The sequence below is a fragment of the Tamandua tetradactyla genome, chromosome 1 (assembly GCF_023851605.1).
Source record: "Tamandua tetradactyla isolate mTamTet1 chromosome 1, mTamTet1.pri, whole genome shotgun sequence".
Lineage (NCBI taxonomy): Eukaryota > Metazoa > Chordata > Mammalia > Pilosa > Myrmecophagidae > Tamandua > Tamandua tetradactyla.
Window position 1 is genome coordinate 69,065,913 of NC_135327.1, and position 22,365 is coordinate 69,088,277.

At 40.7% G+C, this 22,365-nt stretch overlaps 1 long non-coding RNA gene across 1 annotated transcript in view; it reads right to left on the reverse strand.

Moving 5' to 3' along the window:
• The window catches only part of LOC143684805 (uncharacterized), a 110,633-nt gene that overhangs the window by 86,952 nt on the left and 1,316 nt on the right, over positions 1-22,365 (reverse strand). The window contains exon 2 of the long non-coding RNA XR_013176180.1: positions 13,674-13,876. This is a non-coding gene — a long non-coding RNA (uncharacterized LOC143684805). The remainder of the gene's footprint in view (positions 1-13,673; positions 13,877-22,365) is intronic.

Genomic DNA, 22,365 nt, shown 5'->3' on the forward strand with positions numbered 1-22,365 from the left:
AAGCTTATGTAGGTAGTGGAGAAGCTTAGCCTACCTATAGGTATGCCTAAGAGTTACTTCTGAAGGACCTCTTTTGTTGATCAAATGTGGTCTCACTCTTTCTAAGCCCAATTCTGCAAGTGAAATCATTGCCCTCCCCTCTATGTGGGACATGACATCCAGGGGTGAAAGTATCCCCGGTAGCATGGGAGATGACTCCCAGAGATGAGTCCAGCCCCTGGCACTGTGAGATCAATAATTCCATCCTGCCCAAAAAGGGAGGAAAAGAAGTGTAACTAATAAAGTATCAGTTGCAGAGAGAGTTCAAATAGAGTCTAGAAGCTACTCTAGAGGTCACCCTTAAGCAAGTTTCAGTTAGACATTGCTACATATCACAACTTGCAAAACCCCAACTAAAACCATTCCAGTCAATCATAAGGGCCACCTAGGACAATATATAAGATTCCAAAGGGTTCCATACACTAGAGTAACTTTCCAAACACCTACAACCTCCAGATACGTCCTAAAATCTAGAGGACCCAGCCACTCTAGAACATCAGATACTTCTATCTCCCTATCCCATGTTATTGACAGCCCCTTCTAATGTGAAAAAGTTAGAATGGCCATAACCCAAACATCCCTAAAGAGAAGGATAGAAAGATCAAAGGTGATGGTGGAGTTATACAGAGAGGATAGGATTTAACAAATGAATATGATTGCTGAATCATTAAATTGATATCTCTTTTAGTCTCCAGTATCTTAGAGCAGCTAGAAGTAAAAACCTAAAATTGTGGAATTGCAACCCATGCCAAACTCTGAAATATATTCTACAACTAATTGTGGTGCTGTGCTTTGAAATTTTTGCTTTTTTGCATATATGTTGTTCTTCACAAAAAAGAAAAAAGTTGATTGTGATGATAAAAAAAATTTATTCCTTCTAGACTCCTATATTTTGGAGCAGTTGGAAGGAAAAATCTGAGAGGATCACATGGTAGCCCATGACAAACTCTGGGATCTGTCCTGTAACTACTTGTTGAAAAGTGCTTTGAAAACTATTGCTTTTTTCTTTCTTTGTTTTGTGTATATGTTATATTATATGATAAAAAATTTTAAAAAATGAACAGAGAGGGTGAGCAATGGTGGCTCGGTGGCAGAAATCTCGCCTGACATGTCAGAGATCCAGGTTCAGTTCCCGGATTCTGCCCATGCCAAAAAAAAAAAAAAAAAGAACAGAGAAAAGCAAGTGCTAGAGAAAATGCAAAGAAAGAGATGTACCTATTCACTGTTAATAGGGAAACTGAGAGATGCAGCCCCTTGGAGGGGAGAGTAGGTGTTCCACAGGATGCTAGGGGTGGGGGTACCATATGATCCTGAAACACCATCATTCAGCATATACCTGGAGGAACTGAGTGTGGAGACATGCATGGACAATTGTGCACTGGTGTTAATAGCAGCAGTGTTCATGATCCACAATGAATGGAGGTGGTCAAAGGGTACAGTGACTGATGAATGGAAGGGACTACTGAGCAGCACAAGAAGGAATGAGGTGTGCAGCTAGGTGAATGAACCTAAAGGACTATGTGTTGAATGAAATTAGAAACAAAAAGACAAATATTATCATGCCTCATTCAAATGGACTAACTGTAATGTAAAAACTCAGTGACCTGCAGTCAAGAGCATGGACTATCAGGATGGGGCCTATTGCAAAGGGTCCTAGACTGCAAGCTCTTACAGCAGTCATATATATTTAGTAGTTGTAACCATTATTCAAATAAATTCTGAGACACTGCACCGCTTGTATATATGCTGGTCATTCACAGAATCTTCAGGTATTTATATAACACCTGAGACTCAGAATTGAAGCTCTGAAGCTATGTAAGTCAGCAGTATCCCACACCAGAACTGTTTTAAAAGTTGAAAAAGGGATCAGACTTCGACTAGAGATGTGAATGATGCTGATCTGGACAGGACCAAGGTATATCAGAATACAGGGTAAAGAATGACATCATCCATATTTTAAAACTTCAAACCAAAGGGAGAGATGAATATTTGGTGCAAAATTTATATTTTGGATAGTGTATTACTTAATTTAACTTGTATGTTCCATTTAATTGAACACCATAAATACATGGAATCTTGAATAGGGTGTGAGATCTTGTTGGTTTGTCCAGGTTAGTGTGACGTTCCAATATATCCCAAAGTAATTTAGGCAATGAATAAAGAAGTATTTGCAAAGTCCCCTTTGGGAACTGAGGAGAGAGGAGGAAATACCCAACTTCCCCAATTGGAGAATTCCTGATATTTTTGAAATCAGTGGGGACAGCCAAATCAATAGGCTGAGCCCTTTATCTTGGAGTTCCCCCCTGTGAAACATTCCTGCAAAGGATAGGCTAAGCCCTGTTAAAATTAAGCCTGAGAATCACCCCTGGAGAATGTCTTTTGTTGCTCAGATGTGGCCTCTCTCTCTAAGCCAACCTGGCAGGTGAACTCACTGTCCTCCTCTCCTACATGGAACATGACATCCAGGACTGTAAATCTCCCTGAGAACATGGGACAGAGTTCCCAGGATTTGTTGGGACCCAGCATCAAGAGATTGAGAAAGGTTTCTTGACCAAAGGGGGGAAGAGAGAAATGAGACAAAATAAGGTTTCAGTAACAGAGATTTCAGAGTTGAAAGGTTATCCTGGAAGTTATTTTTTTTTTTTTTTTTTTTTAGAAATCATTCCATTCTACATGTACAATCAGTAATTCTTAATATCATCACATAGTTGCATATTCATCATTTCTTAGTACATTTGCATCGATTTAGAAAAAGAAATAAAAAGACAACAGAATAAGAATTAAAACGATAATAGAGAGAAAAAAACCTATACCTCACATGCAGCTTCATTCAATGTTTTAACATAATTGCATTACAATTAGGTAGTATTGTCCTGTCCATTTCTGAGTTTTTATATCCAGTCCTGTTGCACAGTCTGTATCCCTTCAGCTCCAATTACCCCTTCTCTTTTTTTTTAATTAACGGAAAAAAAGAAATTAAACCAACATTTAGAAATCATACCATTCTACATATGCAATCAGTAATTCTTAACATCATCACATAGATGCATGATCATCATTTCTTAATACATTTGCATCGGTTTAGAAGAACTAGCAACACAACCGAAAAAGATATAGAATGTTAATATAGAGAAAAAAATAAAAGTAATAATAGTAAAAACAAAACAAAACAGAACAAAACAAAAAAACCTATAGCTCAGATGCAGCTTCATTCAGTGTTTTAACATGATTACTTTACAATTAGGTATTATTGTGCTGTCCATTTTTGAGTTTTTGCATCTAGTCCTGTCTGTCATAGATTTTTATCCACTTGTCTATCTTTACATCTATTCTATCCTGTCTTTTTTTTTTTTTTTGCAGTTTTTTTTTAAATTTTTTTATTAATCAAAAAAAAGAAAAGAAATTAACACAACATTTAGAAATCATTCCATTCTACAAATGCACTCAGTAATTCTTAGTATCATCACATAGATGTATGATCATCATTTCTTAGTACATTTGCATCGATTTAGGAAAAGAACTAGCAAAACAGCAGAAAAAAATATAGAATGTTAATATAGAGAAGAGAATTAAAATAATAATACTAATAATATATATACATATATATATATATATATATATAAAGGAAAAAGAAAAAAAACAAAAACAAAAGATACAAACACACAAACAAACAAACAAAAAACCATATTTCAGGTGCAGCTTCATTCAGTGTTCCAACATAATTACATTACACTTAGGTATTATTGTGCTGTCCATTTTTGAGTTTTTGTATCTAGTCCTGTTGCACAGTCTGTATCCCTTCAGCTCCAATTACCCATTATCTTACCCTGTTTCTAACTCCTGCTGGTCTCTGTGATATATTCCAAGCTGATTCTCAAATGTCGGTTCACATCAGTGGGACCTTACAGTATTTGTCCTTTAGTTTTGGGCTAGACTCACTCAGCATAATGTTCTCTAGGTCCATCCATGTTATTACATGCTTCATAAGTTTAGTCTGTCTTAAAGCTGCATAATATTCCATCGTATGTATATACCACAGTTTGTTTAGCCACTCGCCTGTTGATGAACATTTTGGCTGTTTCCATCTCTTTGCAATTGTAGATAATGCTGCTATAAACACTGGTGTGCAAATGTCCGTCTGTGTCTTTGCCCTTAAGTCCCTTGAGTAGATACTTAGCAGTGGTATTGCTGGGTCATAATCCATTCTGCCATTCTGTGTCTTTTGATTGGGAAATTCAGTTCATTAACTTTTAGTATTATTACTGTTTGGATAATATTTTCCTCTACCATTTTGGCTTTTGTATTATATATATCATATCTGATTTTCCTTCTTTCTACACTTTACTCCATACCTCTCTCTTCTGTCTTTTCGTATCTGACTCTAGTGCTCCCTTTAGTATTTCTTGCAGAGCTGGTCTCTTGGTCACAAATTCTCTCAGTGACTTTTTGTCTATAAATGTTTTAATTTCTCCTTCATTTTTGAAGGACAATTTTGCTGGATATAGGAGTCTTGGTTGGCAGTTTTTCTCTTTTAGTAATTTAAATATATCATCCCACTGTCTTCTAGCTTCCATGGTTTCTGCTGAGAAATCTACACATAGTCTTATTGGGTTTCCCTTGTATGTGACAGATTGTTTTTCTCTTGCTGCTTTCAAGATCCTCTCTTTCTCTTTGACCTCTGACATTCTAACTAGTAAGTGTCTTGGAGAACGCCTATTTGGGTCTATTCTCTTTGGGGTGCGCTGCACTTCTTGGATCTGTAAATTTAGGTCTTTCATAAGAGTTGGGAAATTTTCAGTGATAATTTCTTCCATTAGTTTTTCTCCTCCTTTTCCCTTCTCTTCTCCTTCTGGGACACCCACAACACGTATATTTGTGCGCTTCATATTGTCATTCAGTTCCCTGATCCCCTGCTCAAGTTTTTCCATTCTTTTCCCTATAGTTTCTGTTTCTTTTTGGAATTCAGATGTTCCATCCTCCAGTTCACTAATTGTAGCTTCTGCCTCTTTAGATCTACCATTGTAGGTATCCATTGTTTTTTCCATTTTTTTCTTCTTTGTCCTTCACTCCCATAAGTTCTGTGATTTGTTTTTTCAGATTTTCTATTTCTTCTTTTTGTTCAGCCCATGTCTTCTTCATGTCCTCCCTCAATTTATTGATTTGGTTTTTGAAGAATTTTTCCATTTCTGTTCGTATATTCAGCATTAGTTGTTTCAGCTCCTGTATCTCATTTGAACTATTGGTTTGTTCCTTTGACTGGGCCATATCTTCAGTTTTCCGAGCGTCATCCATTATTTTCTGCTGGTGTCTGGGCATTTGATCAGATTTCCCTGGGTGTGTTACGCAGCTGGTTGAAAGCTTTTTCTGTGAAATCTCTGGGCTCTGTTTTTCTTTTCCTGCCCAGTAGGTGGCGCTTGTGGCGCTCGTCTGTCTGCACCGCAGTTGGCCTGGGAAACCGCGCGTGGAGGTGGGGGTCGCTGGCCGCCGCGGCTTGGGAGAGTGCCGGTCCTAATTGCCCAGCTGGCCCGAGACGCCAAGCCTGACGGGAGGGCCCCGCTATCCAACGTTCCCAGTCAGGCCGGTGAGCCACGTGCGTGGAGGGGACCCCAGTCGCCAGCCGCCCCGGCCGGGAAAACGTGCGCCCCTCGGGTAGCTCACCGCAGCGGATTCTCCCTGCCCGTTCAGCTGTTCCAGAATGGGGTACGCTGTCTTTTTGGTCTCTGTCGTGACTCCGGGAGCTGTTTCGTATTGTTTCTGTTTCTTTAGTTGCTTTTCTGGAGGAGGAACTAAGACCCGCGCGTCTTACTAAGCCGCCATCTTCTCCGGAAGTCCCCCCTGGAAGTTATTTTTATGCATTATATAGATATCCCTTTTAGATTATGGTGTATTGGAGTGGCTGGAGGGAAGAACCTGAAACTATTGAACTGTATTCTGGTAGCCTTGATTCTTGAAGATGATTGTTTAACTATATAACATTTACAATGTGACTGTATGATTATGCTTTCACACATGCTCAGGGAGAATGTACAAAATGCTCAGAACACCACTGTCCCCAACAGAAAAAGGAAAAAAGAAAGAAAGAAACAACCTGTGCTGGTTTGAAAGGATGCATGTACCCTAGAAAAGCCATGTTTTAATCTAAATCCCATTCCATAAAGGCAGAATAATCTCTATTCAATACTGTATGTTTGAAACTGTAATCAGATCATCTCCCTGGAGATGTGATTTAATTAAGAGTGGTTGTTAAACTGGATTAGGTGACAACATGTCTCCACCCATTTGGGTGGGTCTTGATTAGTTTCTGGAGTCCTATAAAAGAGGAAACATTTTGGAGAAAAAAGGAGATTCAGAGAGAGCAGAGAATGTTGCAGAACCATGAAACAGAGAGTCCACGAACCAGCAACCTTTAGATAGGAAGAAGGAAAATGCCTCCTGGGGAGCTTCAAGGAACCAGAAGCCAGGAGAGAAAGCTAGCAGATGATGCTGTGCTCGCCATGTGCCCTGACTGTTTTCACTATGTGCCTTCTCAGCTGAAAGAGAAACCCTGAACTTCATCACCCTTCTTGAACCAAAGTATCTTTCCTTGGATGGATGCCATTGATTGGACATTTCTATAGGCTTGCTTTAATTGGGACATTTTCATGGTCTTAGAACTGTAAACTAGCAACTTATTAAACTCCCCTTTTTAAAAGCCATTCTGTTTCTGGTATTTTGCATTCTGGCAGCTAGCAAACTAGAACACAACCCAATGTCCATCAAGAGTAAAACTGATAAGAAGATTTTGGTATACCCTTAATACAAGAAATATTACAGGGCAATAAAAATAAGTGAACCCACTGCATCAACAAGCTAAAGAAGAAAAATCATATCATCATCTCAGTTGGTACAGAAAAGCAAATGAACTGATACAACTATATGGATAAATTTCAAAGACATACCATTGAGTAAAAAAAAAACAAGTTGCAAAAGAATGAGAAATTGTAATCCCATTTAAATAAAGTTCACAATAGACAAACTAAACAGTGTGTTGTTGTTGTTGTTGTTGTTGTTGCAAGGGCAGGTCCTGGGAGTCAAAATTGAACCTGGGTCTCCAGCATGGCAAGCGAGAAAGTGTATGGTTTTTGAGAGGTGTACTTATGAGATTTAACTCTAAAGCAAATGAACAAAATTAACATAGCATTCAGGATAGTTGTTCTCTGGGATGAGGTGGGCAACAGGTCCCTGGCAGAAGGTTGAAGGGCACTGTGGAAGGAGCTCTAGGGATAATTTTTACTCATCATTATTATTAATGGGCTTTACATGGTACATATATGTTTTTATATCCTTTCTATGAAGAAAATATTTCACTATTATAAAAAGTTAAAAAAAAAAAAAGGCAAAAAGCAATTGGAGTCTTTCAGCTTTGGCAATCAGGATGTTTTCTGACCTGAGAGTTGGGGAAATGGGTCACCTTTCTAAGAATCACCTTAGCCTGAGATACATAACTGAGAAGCCCTGATGTTTAGCAATTATCTACCATGATAGATAATCATAAAAGTCACTTCATTTAATTAACAACTAATTGCTAATTGGTGCCAGGTTCTGGGAAGAAATCTGTGCAAATGTGCAAAGGAAGCCAGGGATACACAACCCACATATGGAAGTCCAGTGTGACCAGATCTGGCCACCAGGGGCTTTGGCTCTGGGAGGGCAGAGGAGCAAGACCCCAGCTACCTAGAGAGAGGAAGATTCCAGGAGCAGGGGTCACTTAAGATGGGTTTTGAGAAGTCTCAGGTTCTAACTGGTAGAAAGACATTCTAGCTAAAGAAAAATGGCATTGGAAATATATTTCTATCAAAAACAATTTCCACTTTATTCCCACTCTTTTTCACTATGAGAAACACATAAAACTCGACTCTTTTTTTTTTTTCATAAACAGAATTCTCTACTTCAAAGCACAGTGGCTAATCATCAGAACCTAGCTCTGCTGGGAACAGCTATCAGTTGGTCTTTCCATCTCTATCAACTATTAATTTCAGTTCAAGTTCTTTTCATCTTTTCTTGAGTACCTGGACTTCAAGAAGTCTGAGAACTAATCTCTGTAATCCAGGTTCTTCCTTTCTGTGTTTCATCTCTCAGATTCTTGGCCAAACTTATATTTAACAAGCATCTACAGTGTAGTTTTCATTCTAGAAAAAGTCCCTAAAACACAGACTAAGTTTCTGAGAGTTTGTCACAGTAACAGAACCCTCAAAGAAACCTGACAGGAGGTGATACTGATCATGTAAATTGTGTCAAAGGCAATGGTGAGACCTAGACCTAATTGTCAAACATGCTAAAGTTGGTCTTTCCAACTTTTCTGCAACCTTACAACGTCACATGCTCATATCGTACATGTGGCTCCCACAGAGATGTGTCCTTCAGATCCCTATTCAGGAAAGGACTCATGGACCAGCTGCAAGGAACAATGTCTGCTAACAGCCTCCAGATTTTACTCTTTCAAGTTTGCCTCTTCTTAGATGCCTTGAGCACACTGTTCTTGAGGTAGACCCCACCCAAGACTAGAAAAGTGTGGTTGTACAAGGACCTGGCCATTCTCACCCAATGCCATGCTCAAGTAGAAAATTGGGTGGAGATTGGGCTGATAGAGACTGTCTAGTCCTTAGCACCATCTGAGGGCTCACCCTGCTCAATTTTGCTTCCTTCCCTTTTCTATGCTTCAATATTACTCCCTAATAAGTCTTCTGTTCACCTAACTCTGTGTCAAGGTCTGTCTCCAGGAGGACCCAAACTGTGTCCTCATCCTTCAGGTTCACTTAACCTGAAACCAATCAATTCTCCCTTCAATAAAAGACCAGATAGGTTCATCATCATTGCACTATGAATTGTCAAGGTATGCATATAATCACACCTTAATACAGAAAACAGTCCTAACCCAAAGAAATAACAATCTAACTATGGATCTTTCAGCATCATGTTGTTTATGCACATTTCCATTCCTATCTCCCCTAACCTACCTCCACGAACCATTTTCTGGAAACATACAAGCCTTTATCTAGGCTCTGATTTCTCTTCATCATTTTTTCTATCCAGCAAACCTCAAGTCTTTTTGCAAATATCAACAACAAATCACCCCCTCCAAAGATGAGCTGACCCTTCCTCTGTGAAATCTTAGAATTTTCCTTCAATCTTATACTCTCATCAACCTTATACTCTCTCACCCTCACTCTGTATTACCATTAATTAGCTGGTCACATCTGTCTCTGCTTTATTAGAACAAGAGCCCTTTAAGTAAAGACACTCCCTCTCATTCAATTTTGTGTTACCAGGATCAACCACATAAACGGTGCTTCATAAGGGTTTGGTCAATGAACAAATGAATGAGTGACCAAGAAACTGAATGAATGAATCATGCAGCATGGCAACTCTCTGTGTCCCCAAAGCCATATAAACTACTATTCCTACACATAGTCTCCACCCTAGGCTTTGAAAAAACAAGCCTGAGAGTGAGGGGAAAAAAATTCTTGAACTGGAAATCAAAAGAACCAATTTTAGTTTCAACACCCATGATACCCTTCTTGACTTCCATTTGGCCTTAGTTCCTGCGATTCCTTCTGACAACTGTTGGTCATGTCTCAGGCAGGACCCCTCCCACCGCTGTCCTCCAAGGCCTTGTGAAGTCTTCCTGCCATTCAACTACATGCACTTTCTTTTCAGTCTTCACAGGGGAAGGCCCCTTCATGCAGGGCAGAAGAGTCTGCAGCTACTGCATTCACAGGTGGGTTTGTTTATCTCTTGAGAAAGTATCTGCCATTAATCTGTTCCTCAGTAGCCTCCAAAATAGAAAAATAATCCAGGAAACTCATAAAAGAACTGGCAGAACAAGTAGAAAGTGTAAACAAAAACATCTGTGAATGTGTTGTAAAGTCCAGTACTTTCATATTCCTGAACCTTAATCTTCTGGAAGCAACAAGAACTGACTAGGCTAAGATTGGGGATGCAGCCCATGAGAATCACATGGTCAAACAAGAATGTCCAGAGACAGAAAGATAGAGAGAGTAAAATAGTGATAGACTTGGAGGTGGAGAGACTTGGGGCTGGCAGGGCAAAAGGATTATGTTATAAAACTACAAGTTGTAAAAATTGATCCCCCCACTCAATCGTATATCATTCTTTAATTTTTGAAAATTGGAAAAGTTGTAGGTTTACAGAAAATTCATGCAGAAAGTACAGAGGTGCCATATACCACGATGTTTTTTCCATCATTAAAGATTTTACATTGCCACAATACTTATCTTACTTTTTATAATATTTGAGAAAATATTTTTATAATTATATTATTTATTATAGTACATAGTTTGCACGTGTTATACCATTCTATGTGGGTTTTTTAGATATTTATTCTGGTAATATATTGTGGTGGTTTGAAGCTGTTTGTATCCAGAAAGGGCCATATTCTCTTAGTCCATTCCTGTAGACTGATTGTAGGTGGAATCTTTTGATTAGATTATTTCATTTGAGGAGTTGCCCCCAAATGGGTGTTAATCCTTTTACTGGAGTCCTTTATAAGAGATGAAATGAAAAGAAGCTCTTAGAGAAAAAGACCCAGAGAGGTTTAGAGAAAAAGCCACAGACAGAGAAGCTAGAGGCTGAAGCAACAAAACCTGGGAGAGAAGGACTAGCAGACGTTGCCATGTGTCTTGCTATCTGACAGAAGAGCCCAAGCTCAGAGTAACCCATCTTGATAGAAGGTGTTGTCCTGTTAATACCTTAATTGGCACATTTTCACAGCTTTAGAACTGAAAATTTGTAAGCTAATACATCCCCATTATAAAAGCCAGTGCATTACTGGTATATTGCATTCTGGCAGTTTTAGCAAACCAAAACACGTATATACAAACTAAAATTTCCCATTGTAAACACTTTCAAATATGCACTTCAGTATCTTAATTACATTCCCAAGGTTGAGCTGCCATCACCACCATCCATTACCAAAACTTTTCCATCACCCCAAGCAGAAACTCTGGGTGGTGAGCAGAAAAGTTAAACTCTACGCACAGATAGGAGTGGCCATGAAGAGTAAATTGAGTACCTTCTCCCTTTTTTTTCGCTCTCCACTCAGGCAGCAGCCTAAGCCACCAGTGGTCCTGGATCCTTATTCCTTGCCTGTACACTTATGATGACTCATTCCACCCTTTCCCAATGACTCAGTCTGAAAGGCTTACAAGAATCTTAACCCATTCTCTCCTTTGCAGGAATAAGTTTCACAAGGGCAGGCTCCAAGATCAAGGGGTTGACTTATTAAATTGGGAGTCACTAATGCTTGCAAGAATATCAGGAATTATTGAGGTGGGGAAGTTTTTCATATTTTTCCTAGCACCTCAAAGAGTCTTTGCAAAAAATACTTTTTTAGTTTCTGCCCAAAATACTCAGGGATGTATCAGAGTATTATATTAATTTGTATAAAATAACATGATTTCAATGAGACTTTGCACTTAGCATTGATACTAAAATGATTTGAGGCTTCTGGAATGATGTAATGAATAAATGTATTTTGCATGTGGGAAGAATATGTCTATGGGAGTCCAGAGTGTGAAATGTTGGGGATTGAATCATGGTCCCAGAAAAGACATGTTTAGGTCCCAAATCCTGGTCTGGTGGATAGGACCTTTGAAGATGTTATTAGTTAAGGTGTCCCCAAATTGAATGTCCTTCATTATGTCCTTAAGCCAACATGATTTAAGACATTATAAGCAAAGAAATTAGGCACAGAGAGAAAACCACAGGAGCAGCCAGAAGCTGGAAGTCAAAGAAACCCAGAAGGGAAAGGAAAAGATGCTGCATGTGTATTGCCATGATGAAAAAGCAAAGGAACCCCAAGGATTACCAGCCAGCCAGAAGATACTGACCAGGCAGGAAACAAGCCTTCTAGCTGCTGAAACCTTGAGCCAATAAATTCCTATTGTTAAGATAACCTATTGTATGGCATTTGTTTTAACAGCTGGAAAACTCTAACATCATTTATTATAGTTTGTAAATATTGAAAAAAAAAAAAGAATCTTAACCCATTCTGAAGACCCAGGACTTCCATGCATCTCTCACTCCTTCCCTCAATGTGTTCCAGGGCCTCAACCTCATCTCTAATTCCTAATCAAGGGACCCATATGTACAAAGGATTCCATTCTGCCCCTGACCAGAACTGTGACTAGCACCTCTGGCTGCCCAAATAGTGTTATTAACTTTATCATTATTTAAAACTTTATCATTGTGTAAAAAAAAAGAGTTAAATTGAATTCTAACACTTTTGCATAGAGTCAGTTCATCAGCCAACTTTTAGATTGTTCTCCCATCTGTGGAGTCATGTTCCTTTAATTTCCCATGGACTTGTTTGGTTTTCTTTATCCTTCCAGCAAATTCAGCGAATTGCCAGTATGAAAGAGACCTCCCATCTACCCCCGCTTTTGGCTCTGTTTGGTCTCCTGGTACAGTCAAGCATCAGCAGCTGTCACATGGGAGAGTTTTGAGAGAAGCTCCACCCAGATGGGTACATCTGTTTCTGACTCCATTTGCAGGTGGTTTACATCACTCTCTGCTTCACTCCAGGATCACAGGAAATGCAATGTGGCATTAGCCATGAAAGCCAAAGGCAAAAGGATTAGCTGAGCCTTGACAGGTGCAAGCCACGAACCCCATCAAACATCTTCCCTCATGGCAGCTAGAAAAAAAAATTGAAGAAGGGGATCCTAGGATCCCAGGGTGGGCAGGGCCCCCATCCAATCCCCTCAATGTTCAATAAGTGCTACTGCAGCCGCTGTTCACATGGACTAGTGATGACACCCATCTTCCCCCAGACCAGGGCAGATCTAGAACAAATGTCACCATTTTATCACAGGGGGCTCTAGGACCTACGGCCTCCACCCCAAACCCCAATGCTGTCCTCAGGCCTCACAAACTCCAGAAAGGATCTTTTTTCTGTAGGCCAGAAACCTTAGGACCACTCTACCCATCTCCCCACCTCCTGCTCTCCACCCTAATTTGATATGACCTAAGACTTCTTACCACCTTCATTTCTCCATGTCAGCAGCTTTGCCTTTTCCCGGATGGGGTGATCTGGCTAACAAAGCTGTCAGCAGATGTGAGCAGCACTTTGACCATGGGAAGTTTTCACAGTGGGATGTGTACTTACAAGCCTTCTGGTGGCCAGATGGAGACAATGTGTCGCCACAAGGCACAGAACCATGAATGGCCAAGAGTGACTTCATCTCTATAGAATTTAGTAACAAAAAGAGACCCAGACTGAGCAGCCAGTCACCCCAGGTAGCTACCTTTATGGTCTGTTCTTGACAGTATGCCATTCAACAAGGTGCTTGTCCTCTCTCTGCCTCACTTTGCTTCTATACAAAGTGAGGCTGACTTAAAAGGTCGAAGATGGGAAGTGGTGTCATTTTCTGGGCCAGTACAAATGATTTTGTGGTAGCCTCTAAACTGTTATGTTCCTAAGAATTCTTAGATCAAGTGTGTCTCCATTACTCAGAAGTTGTTCCACTTTGGGAGCAGGGCAAGGATACGAGGCACTGCCCGCACACATCATCAGGGATGCCACCCTAGCCAGGGGTAAGCATGAAAACAGCAGAAGGTCAGAGAGGAGAACTCACTCGGTTGGTTTCTCCTTGGCCAGCATCCCACATTCTCTCAAGTTGGAAGCCTGGAGTATTAGAATTCCTTTCCCCCAAAAGCAAAGTGGTAGAGTAGAGAAAGAAAATCAAAGCCTTAGGGTCAATGGATTTTGGCTTAGATTTTTGTTCTGCCACTTCATATCTGGGTAACAATGATAGGTCTAGGCCTCAATTTCTTCACCCTGTAAAAGACAGAAGATGACAATTACTGGGCACCTACTGAGTGCCACCTACCAGGCATGCTGCTGAATTTCCCCTTGTCATCTCTGGGTGTTAGTGTCTTCAATTGTTCTAACTTGGTCTGAATTGTTCTGTTGAAAAGGAAGGGAAAGTTTTCCAGGCTCAGGTAGTTCCTGCCAATGTTTAGTATATAGAAATAAGCCAAAATTTTAATAAATAATACATATGCTTTTGGTTAACATTTGGCAGTAAGTTAAAAAATTATAAATTATATAATTATGAAATTATAAATTGCATAATAACACTGTACAAGTAAGCACAGAGCAGTTTATGGATTGGGTTTTTACTATGGGTGAGAAAAATTCTATTTGCTTAGGCCAGTTATCCAGGTCTCTTTTAGATGCAGCTGGTGCTGATCCTACTTTATATTATCTATTAGCCACAATACTGACTATAAAGAAAGCTCGAGATAGTAATCCCATTGACTGCTTCTTACGTTGGAAGAAAAACAGGTTTTGAATCAGAAAGATGCAGCCTTTCTCATCTGACAAATGGAAATAATTATATTTCTATGAAGGTGGACTAACTAAAGTAACAGATCTAAAAATCCCTATCATGGTATTCAATGTATATGAAGGCACAGTGTTTGCACAAGATAAATAAATGAAATCAAAATAGCACTTTTCTTTCCATGTTTAAAACATTATTAGCTCAGCATAAGTTTTAAAATTTACTCAGTGCATTTACATTCAGGATGGCTAAGTAAACCAGACACCTTGGCAGGTGCTGGCTAAGCCAGAGACACAATATCCCACTAAAAATCATTGTATTTCAAAGCTAGCATTTGTTTTGTGGTTTCTCTTTACTCAAGCAGGCAAAAAAAATGTGCAAACAGTGTTGGCAGTTAATCCCTCAGCTGTCTGGATTGACAGATGTGGCATGACTCCACTGAACCCTAATTTTAACCATTCCTGATGGCCTGGAAGCTTTCTGGGAAAGATGGGAACAAGCAGATGTTCCACTGTGGCTGATGGATTTCAGGCGCAGAAGTGAGTGGTCCTAGAGTGGTGGCCATGGCTTCCAAAAGGCCCATAGCCAATCCTGAGTTGATGCAGGTCCAACAACTCCCAGTTCCCAGGCCTGTTGCTGTCAGTGATGGATAGAGTTGCATAGAGGACTGCTAATTTCAAGGATGAGAATTAATATTCTCTTTGCAACATGAGGTGTTTGCACTGAGCAGAAGGCAGCGGTTTACGTCTTGCTGAAACCTGATTCCTAATGGAACAAATCAGAATGACACTGTATAAAAGGGTCACACACACTCGCACAGATTTTCCTCCATGTTGGCTCTGAAGGTGTGGTGGGGTGCACCAAAAGAGAGACCACCTAATTCAAAACTGCAAGCCAATTTGGAGTCTTTATTAGCCGGCCGGCGACTGCCTCAGAAACTACCAAGAAGGAAGATTCAGAAAGCAGCCATCAGAGGTTTTCAAGGTGTGCTTATAAAGGCTAAAATCATGTTGTGGTTTTGCAGTTGCTAGCAAGCAAGCGTATCATAGAAGCAGAAAAATGCCATTAGCTGTTGCCAAAACACATCCCGTTCTCTCAGTTTCCTAACATTGGTTATTGTTTAACTCTTGGGAACATTCCATCCCAATGTTGTGGGGACTTTCCCTGCTTGGGCCTGATTGATTGCTCCTGCTTGGGCTTGATAGATTGCTCCTGGCCCTTCACATTCCCCACTGGTTTTATGAGAGAATCAAATCATTGTTTCTCTACTTTGATTATAAATTTGCTGATATTGGGTTCCAAGAACTAATAATTAACAGTTTGTATTTTTCTTTGCACGTATGAAGTTAGACAGTTGATTATACAGGGCCCAAATGTTAAGCTTAATAATATGAGAATTAGAGGCCTTGCTACAGTGGACAAGAGTGTGGTCAGCCATGGAGACCAGGACAATAAGTTTTCATATCACTGGCAGGGGTCCCGTCCACCGGGCCTCCAAGGTGCTGGCTGAAGCCTCTTTATCCAGACTAGGTCTCCAGGCTGCACCTGAAATAGATCTTTTTTTAGGGGCAAGATTTGTTGGTCCCAGATGGGCTGCCTTCACCAGTTCCTGAGTTTGCTGGGTGGCAGATTGCAGGGCGTGTAATGATTTTAGAAGAGAATAGTTATTCAATTTAGCGATTTTTTATTCTCCCAATTTAGGGATTAGTGGGGGTCGTTGCCCAAACATGATTTCATATGGGGTAATTCCCTTAACATAGGGAGTACATTAGTTTTTAAGAGGACAAATGGAAGGAGATTCACCCAGTTTTCACCAGTCTCAAGTTTTAGTTTATTTAAAGTTTCCTTTATTGTTTTATTCATTCTTTTAACTTGCCTTGAACTCTGTGGTCTATAAATGCAATGTAATTTTCGTTTGATATTTAATATTTTTGCTAATAATTGTGTAACTTGGGTGATGAACGCCAGCCCATTGTCGGACCCCATTGAAGTTGGGAGGCCAAATCAAGGGACAATTTCAGAAACTAATTTATTATTATTATTATTATTATTATTATTATTATTATTATTATTATTATTATTATTTGTGCTGTCTCAGTTCTGGTAGGAAATGCCTCAGTCCATGCAGAGAAGGTATCAATGAAGACTAATAGGTATTTGTATCCATATGGGCCAGGTAATATTTTCGTGTAGTCTATTTCCCACTGTTCCCTTGGGGCTTGTCCCCTCAGCCTAGTTCCTCGGGGCATTTCTTTCCCTTGGCTGGAATTTACCTGGGCACAGATGTGGCATCTGGACGATATCTGCCAGGCTTGTTGTTGCAATCAGGGAACATAGTAATCTCTCTGTAAGAGTTCAGTTAGTTTCATACTGCCCAGGTGTATACTTTGGTGAACCTGGGTAACCAAATTTTTCCTCAGGTGCTCTGGCACTAGGGTTCTCCCATCTGGGAGAATTTTCCAACCATCCGGATCTGTTTTAGTGCCCAGAGTTTCTCCCAGTCCAATTTCTTCCCCGGTATATTTTGGAGGGGTCAGCAGCACTTGCCCTGGTAAAACAGGAAGTATCTGCAGCATCCCCACTGGTTTTGGGGCAACCTCTTTTGCCATTTTATCAGCCAGGACATTTCCTCTGGTGATTTGAGTTTCAGTAGTCTGATGTCTTTTGCAATGTATAATGGCTGCCCTTTTTGGCAACCAGATAGCCTCTAACAAGGCGAGTATTTCTGGTATATTTTTTATGTCCTTTCCTCCCATTGTCAAAAGTCCTCGCTCCTGAGATAGTGCCCTGTGGGTGTGTGCAGTTGCAAAGGCACATTTCCTGTCCATACAAATGTTGACAACCTTCCCTTTTCCCCACCTTAGAGCCTGGGTCAGAGCTATTAGTTCAGCCTTTTTGGCTGAGACCTGATAGCCCAACTAAGCTAGTTCCTGTAACAAGTTTTTGGTTGCTTTTTTGCAGTCTGACAGGTTCTTAGCTGCCAGTAAGAGGTCATCCACATATTTTAGGAGGGTTATCTCTGGATGCTCTTGTCTAAAACGAGCCAGATCCTGGCTTAAGGCCTCATCAAACAGGGTGGGAGAATTTTCTTAAACCCTGTGGCAACCGAGTCCAGGTTGTTTGTCCAGAGAACCCCCCCCTCTGGGCCAGTGCACTCAAAAGCAAAGATGGGTTGACTTAGCAGAGCCAGGGGAAGCAAAAAGAAGGCATCCTTTAAGTCCAGAACAGTGTAGACCTGCTGGCTGGGAGGTAACAGGCTCAAGAGCGTATATGGGTTAGGAACAGTGGGGTGAATGGTTTCAATTCTTTTGTTTACCTCTCGGAGATCTTGCACTGGCTGGAAATCATCAGTCCTGGGTTTTTGGACCAGGAGAAGGAGGGTATTCCAGGCCAAATGGCAGGGGACTAGGATACCTGCCTCCAGGAGTCTTTTGATATGGACTGCAATGCCTTTTTTTTTTCTTAGCCTTTAAGCTTATTGGGTATTGTCGGACTTTGGGGTGGTGGTGCTAGTCAGCTGGACAACAATGGGGTCCAGTGGGCGGCTAATCCTGGTAGGTTAGTTTTTGCCCATACGCCTGGTATTTTTTCTTTAAATTCCCGCAAGTATGGGCCTGGGGCCAGCAGCACCACTTCTGCAGTAAGTAAATACCCTTCTGATAAGGGGCAAGTGAGGAGGATTGCCAAGAGGTTTGTATTGAAGGAGAGCTTGGCCAAATCGTTTTTGAAAGAGATGGTGGCTTGCAATTTCTGGAGAAGGTCTCTCCCCAAAAGAGGGTACAGACACTCTAGCATTATAAGAAACAAGTGGGTGACAGTTCCTTCCCCAAGGTTAGTGATCCTAGTCTTAGTCCATGGGTAAGACTTTGTCTTTCCCATTGCTCCCTGTATGGGGATTTTTTCCTTAGAAATGGGCCCTTCTGCTTGCTGGAGGACAGAGAAGGTTGCTCCAGTGTCCACAAGAAATTTTATAGGTTTGCCCCCGATTTCTAAGGTGACCTTGAGCTCCCGGGGGCTCAACAGAATGGAGCCCTGGCCCTGTCAATTCACCTTTTCAACTGGAATGGAGGCCAGTTTCTGTCCTTTAAGTCCTCTTTTAGGGCATTCATTTTTCCAGTGTCCATTTTCTTTGCAGTAGGCACATTGGTTTGCACCTAGGCCCAACCTTTTCCTTGATTTCCCTTTCTTTTTTCAATGGTTTTCTGTTTACCTTTTTGTTTTTCCTGTTCAGCCATTGCAGATACTAAAATTTTGACTATCTTTTGGACTGCGTGGTCCCAGGGTCATCTCTGTTATTAAAATTCTTTTGGGCAATCTCTTTCAGTTCAGACAGCACTTTATGCTTAAATCTTTCTAATTTCTGTAACTTTTTTCTTATATCTGGGGCCAACTGAGTGACAAATGCTATATTTATGGCTCACTTATTTTCAGGTGCCTCTGGATCTATAGGGGAGTACAAGCGGTACGCCTCAAGGAGGTGCTCAAGGAAAGCGGCCAGAGATTTATCCGGCTTTTGTACAGTTTCACTTATCTGAGACAAGTTGGTCAACTTCTTGGTCATCGCTTGTATTCCCCGGAGCAGAGTCTGGTGATACCAGTTGAGAGACTCCTTACCTCTATCAGTGTTGGGGTCCCATCCAGGACAGGGGGAGGGGAACACAGACTCTAATTGGGTTGATTCAGTAGTAGGTTGTCCATCAAGATCAATAATTAATTTTCTCACCTTTCTCTAACTCTGTCTCATTCCTCGGAGGTGAAGAGGGCCTGGAGGAGCTGTTGGCAGTCATTCCAAGTGGGCTGATGGGTAAAAAAGACACTCTCCAAGAGGGAGATGAGCCCTTGGGGCTTTTCAGAGAAGGAGGGATTCTGGTTTTTCCAATTATACAGATCACTAGAGGAAAAGGGGACATAGACCATGAAAGGTGGGCGGTCGTCCCCCAGGGCAGGGCCAACCTGCCTCAAGGGTAAAATTGGGGCTCTGGAAGGATCTGGTGATTGTGAACAAGAAGAAGGGTGCTAAGCAGAGCCACTTCTGGTATCAGGGGACTGAAGGTCACCTCCCAGCTATTAGAGGGGTTGGTTGCTGCCTCTTGGCTGTTTCTCCCCTCTGGTCTTAGAGGGGGTGGAGGGGCTGTTGGATATGGGGAACGATCCATCAAGAGTGGATCCTCCGATGGTCCTGTCAATACTGGGATCCCATTAGTCCTATTTTTTTTTTTGAGAGGTTTTTATCAAGAGGGCCATTTTGGCTGTGGGTGGGGGTGGGGGGGGGTCTTTCTTTTTGGGACTCCAGGCAAGACCATAACCACTTGGGTTTTTCTGTTAAAATTTCAATCCAAATTAGTATATAGAGGATTTGGTCAGGGTGGCCTGAATTACCAAAAATGTCCTTTGGACTGTATAAGCCACAGATAGATCTGTGGTTCCCTCAGGAGGCCACCAAGAACCAAAAGTTGGCCACTCCCATGAGCAGAATTTTTTCAAGTTGAAGGCGTTGACAGGGACTCCGTAGTCTCTGGCGTTCCACTGAAATTCCTGGAAATTTTTTCAAAAAACATTAAAGGGAGAGTACAGACAGACAAGCTTGACTGACCCATGGCAATTATATCAAGAACGACACAGAATGTGATGAGACCAACAGATGAGAGAAGGGACAAACTAAACCAAGACACACAGAAGCCTTATCCTTAATTGATTCCTAACCAGAAGCCCTGGGCAACGTCTTGCTCTGGGACCTGACCTTGAAAGTAATGCTGCGTCCAGCTTTCCAGAGGTCCTCAATGGATCCAATATCAGACCTGTACTCTCCGGTGAGGTTTCCAGAAACACATGACTCCACCAGATTTTGTATAATTTCGGAGGGTCCTGTAGAACTGGCCCAGTTCCTTATCCTTGCCTGGGGCAGAGGAATGTCTCTCCTAGGCTTTCCCCTAGACTGGACCTCAGTTTTAGGGGTGATCCCCAGGACCTGTGGCCACCAGATGTCCTGTTATGGATGATCTTGCTGGGGCCTCCAAATGTTGTGAGGCACACAGAAAGAGAGACCACACAATTCAAAACTGCAAGCCAATTTGGAGTATTAGCTGGCCGGCGACTGCTGCAGAAACCTCCAAGGAGGAAGATTCAGAGAGCAGCCCCCAGAGGTTTCAAGGTGTGCTTATAAAAGCTAAAATCGTGTTGTGGTTTTGTAGTTGCTAGCAAGCAAGCATATCATAGAAGCAGAAAAATGCTGTTAGCTGTTGCCAAAACACATCCCGTTCTCTCAGTTTCCTAACATTGGTTATTGTTTAACTCTTGGGGACATTCCACCCCAATGTTGTGGGACTTTTCCTGCTTGGGCCTGACTGATTGCTCCTGCTTGAGCCTGATTGATTGCCCCTTCTTGGGCCTGACTGATTGCTCCTGGCCCTCCACAAAGGGATCCTCCTTGAGAAGCTCTCTGATAATGGGGAATGAATGTGATCTCAGAAAGGAGAATATGTGTTGTTTACTCACTATAAAACAACCTGGCTTAGCCACTGCTGTGTAAGTTTGCCACCACTTCTTCCTGCAAGTGAAATAAATGTATGCACTGACATAAGGGCCCAGAACACTCTGAGTTTCTTTTTCACACCTTCAATGTGAAGGATGGTGAAGGATCCCAGCCTTCCATGATAGAATAAAAATTTCCCCACAGCATAACTTATACTTTTCCTGATGTCTGGGAGTTTCTTATTACTCCCTTGTATCATTGAGTGCCTGCCATGTATGCAGGCTTCGGTCAGGGACTTATGTATTCTAATATTCACAACAGCTTTGTGGGATCCTGTTTATTATCCTTATTTTAGAGATGAAAACGATGAGACAAAGCCATTCTAACAGGCGTGTTAGAGTATTTCATTATTGTTTTAATTTGCAGTTCCCTAATGACATATGATGGTGTCCACCTTCTAAATGCTTATTTTCCATCTGTATATCTTCTTTGATGATGTCTGTTCAAATCTTTTGTCTGATTTTTAATTGGGTTGTTTCTTTCCTTATTGTTGCATTTTAAGAGTTCTTTGTATATTTTGGATACAAATCCTTTATTAGATATATGTTTTATAAATATTTTCTCCCAGTCTTGTGACTTGACTTTTCATTCTCTTAGCAGTATCTTTCCCAAAACAGAAGCTTTTGTTTGTTTGTTTGTTTTTACTTTAATGAAGCCCAAATGATCAATTTTCTTCTCATGGGTCATGCTGTCATTGCATTTAACAAACTCACCACCTGGTGGAATTATACAGAGAAGGTAGGGTTTAACAAATGAATATGATGGCTGAATCAATATATTGTTATTTCTTTTAGTCTCCAGTATTTTAGTGCAGCTAGAAGTAAAAACCTATGTAGTGGAATAGTAACTCATACCAAACTCTGAGATCTGTTCTACAATGAGTTGTTGCAATATGCCTTGAAGTTTACTACTTTTGCATATATATGTTATTGTTTCACAAAAAAAGAAAAATATATTTCTTCTAGTCTGCAAGGTTTTGGAGCAACTAGAAGGAAAAATCTGAAATAGTGGAATGGTAACCCATAACAAACGCTGAAATCTGTTCTGTATCTATGTGTTGAAGTGTACTTTGAAAATCATTGCTTTTTTTTTTCTTTTCTTTGTATATATGTTATATTTAACAGTAAAAAAAAAGTTTTTAAAACTCATCACCAAACCCAAGGTCAGCTGGATTTTTTCTTATGTTATCTTCTAGAAGTTTAATAGTTCTGCATTTTGCATTTAGGTCTATGACGCATTGTACATTTATGTCTATGACTTTGAATGAATTTTTGTGAAATCTGTGGGGTTTATGTCTGGATTCCTTCTTTTGCATGTCAATGTCCTGTTATTCCAGCATCAATTACAGAAAAGACTATCTTTTCTCCACTGAATTGCCTGTGCTCCAGGATTCATCTCTCTTCTTTTAAATTTTTAATCATAGGAACATATCCACAACTCAAAATTTCC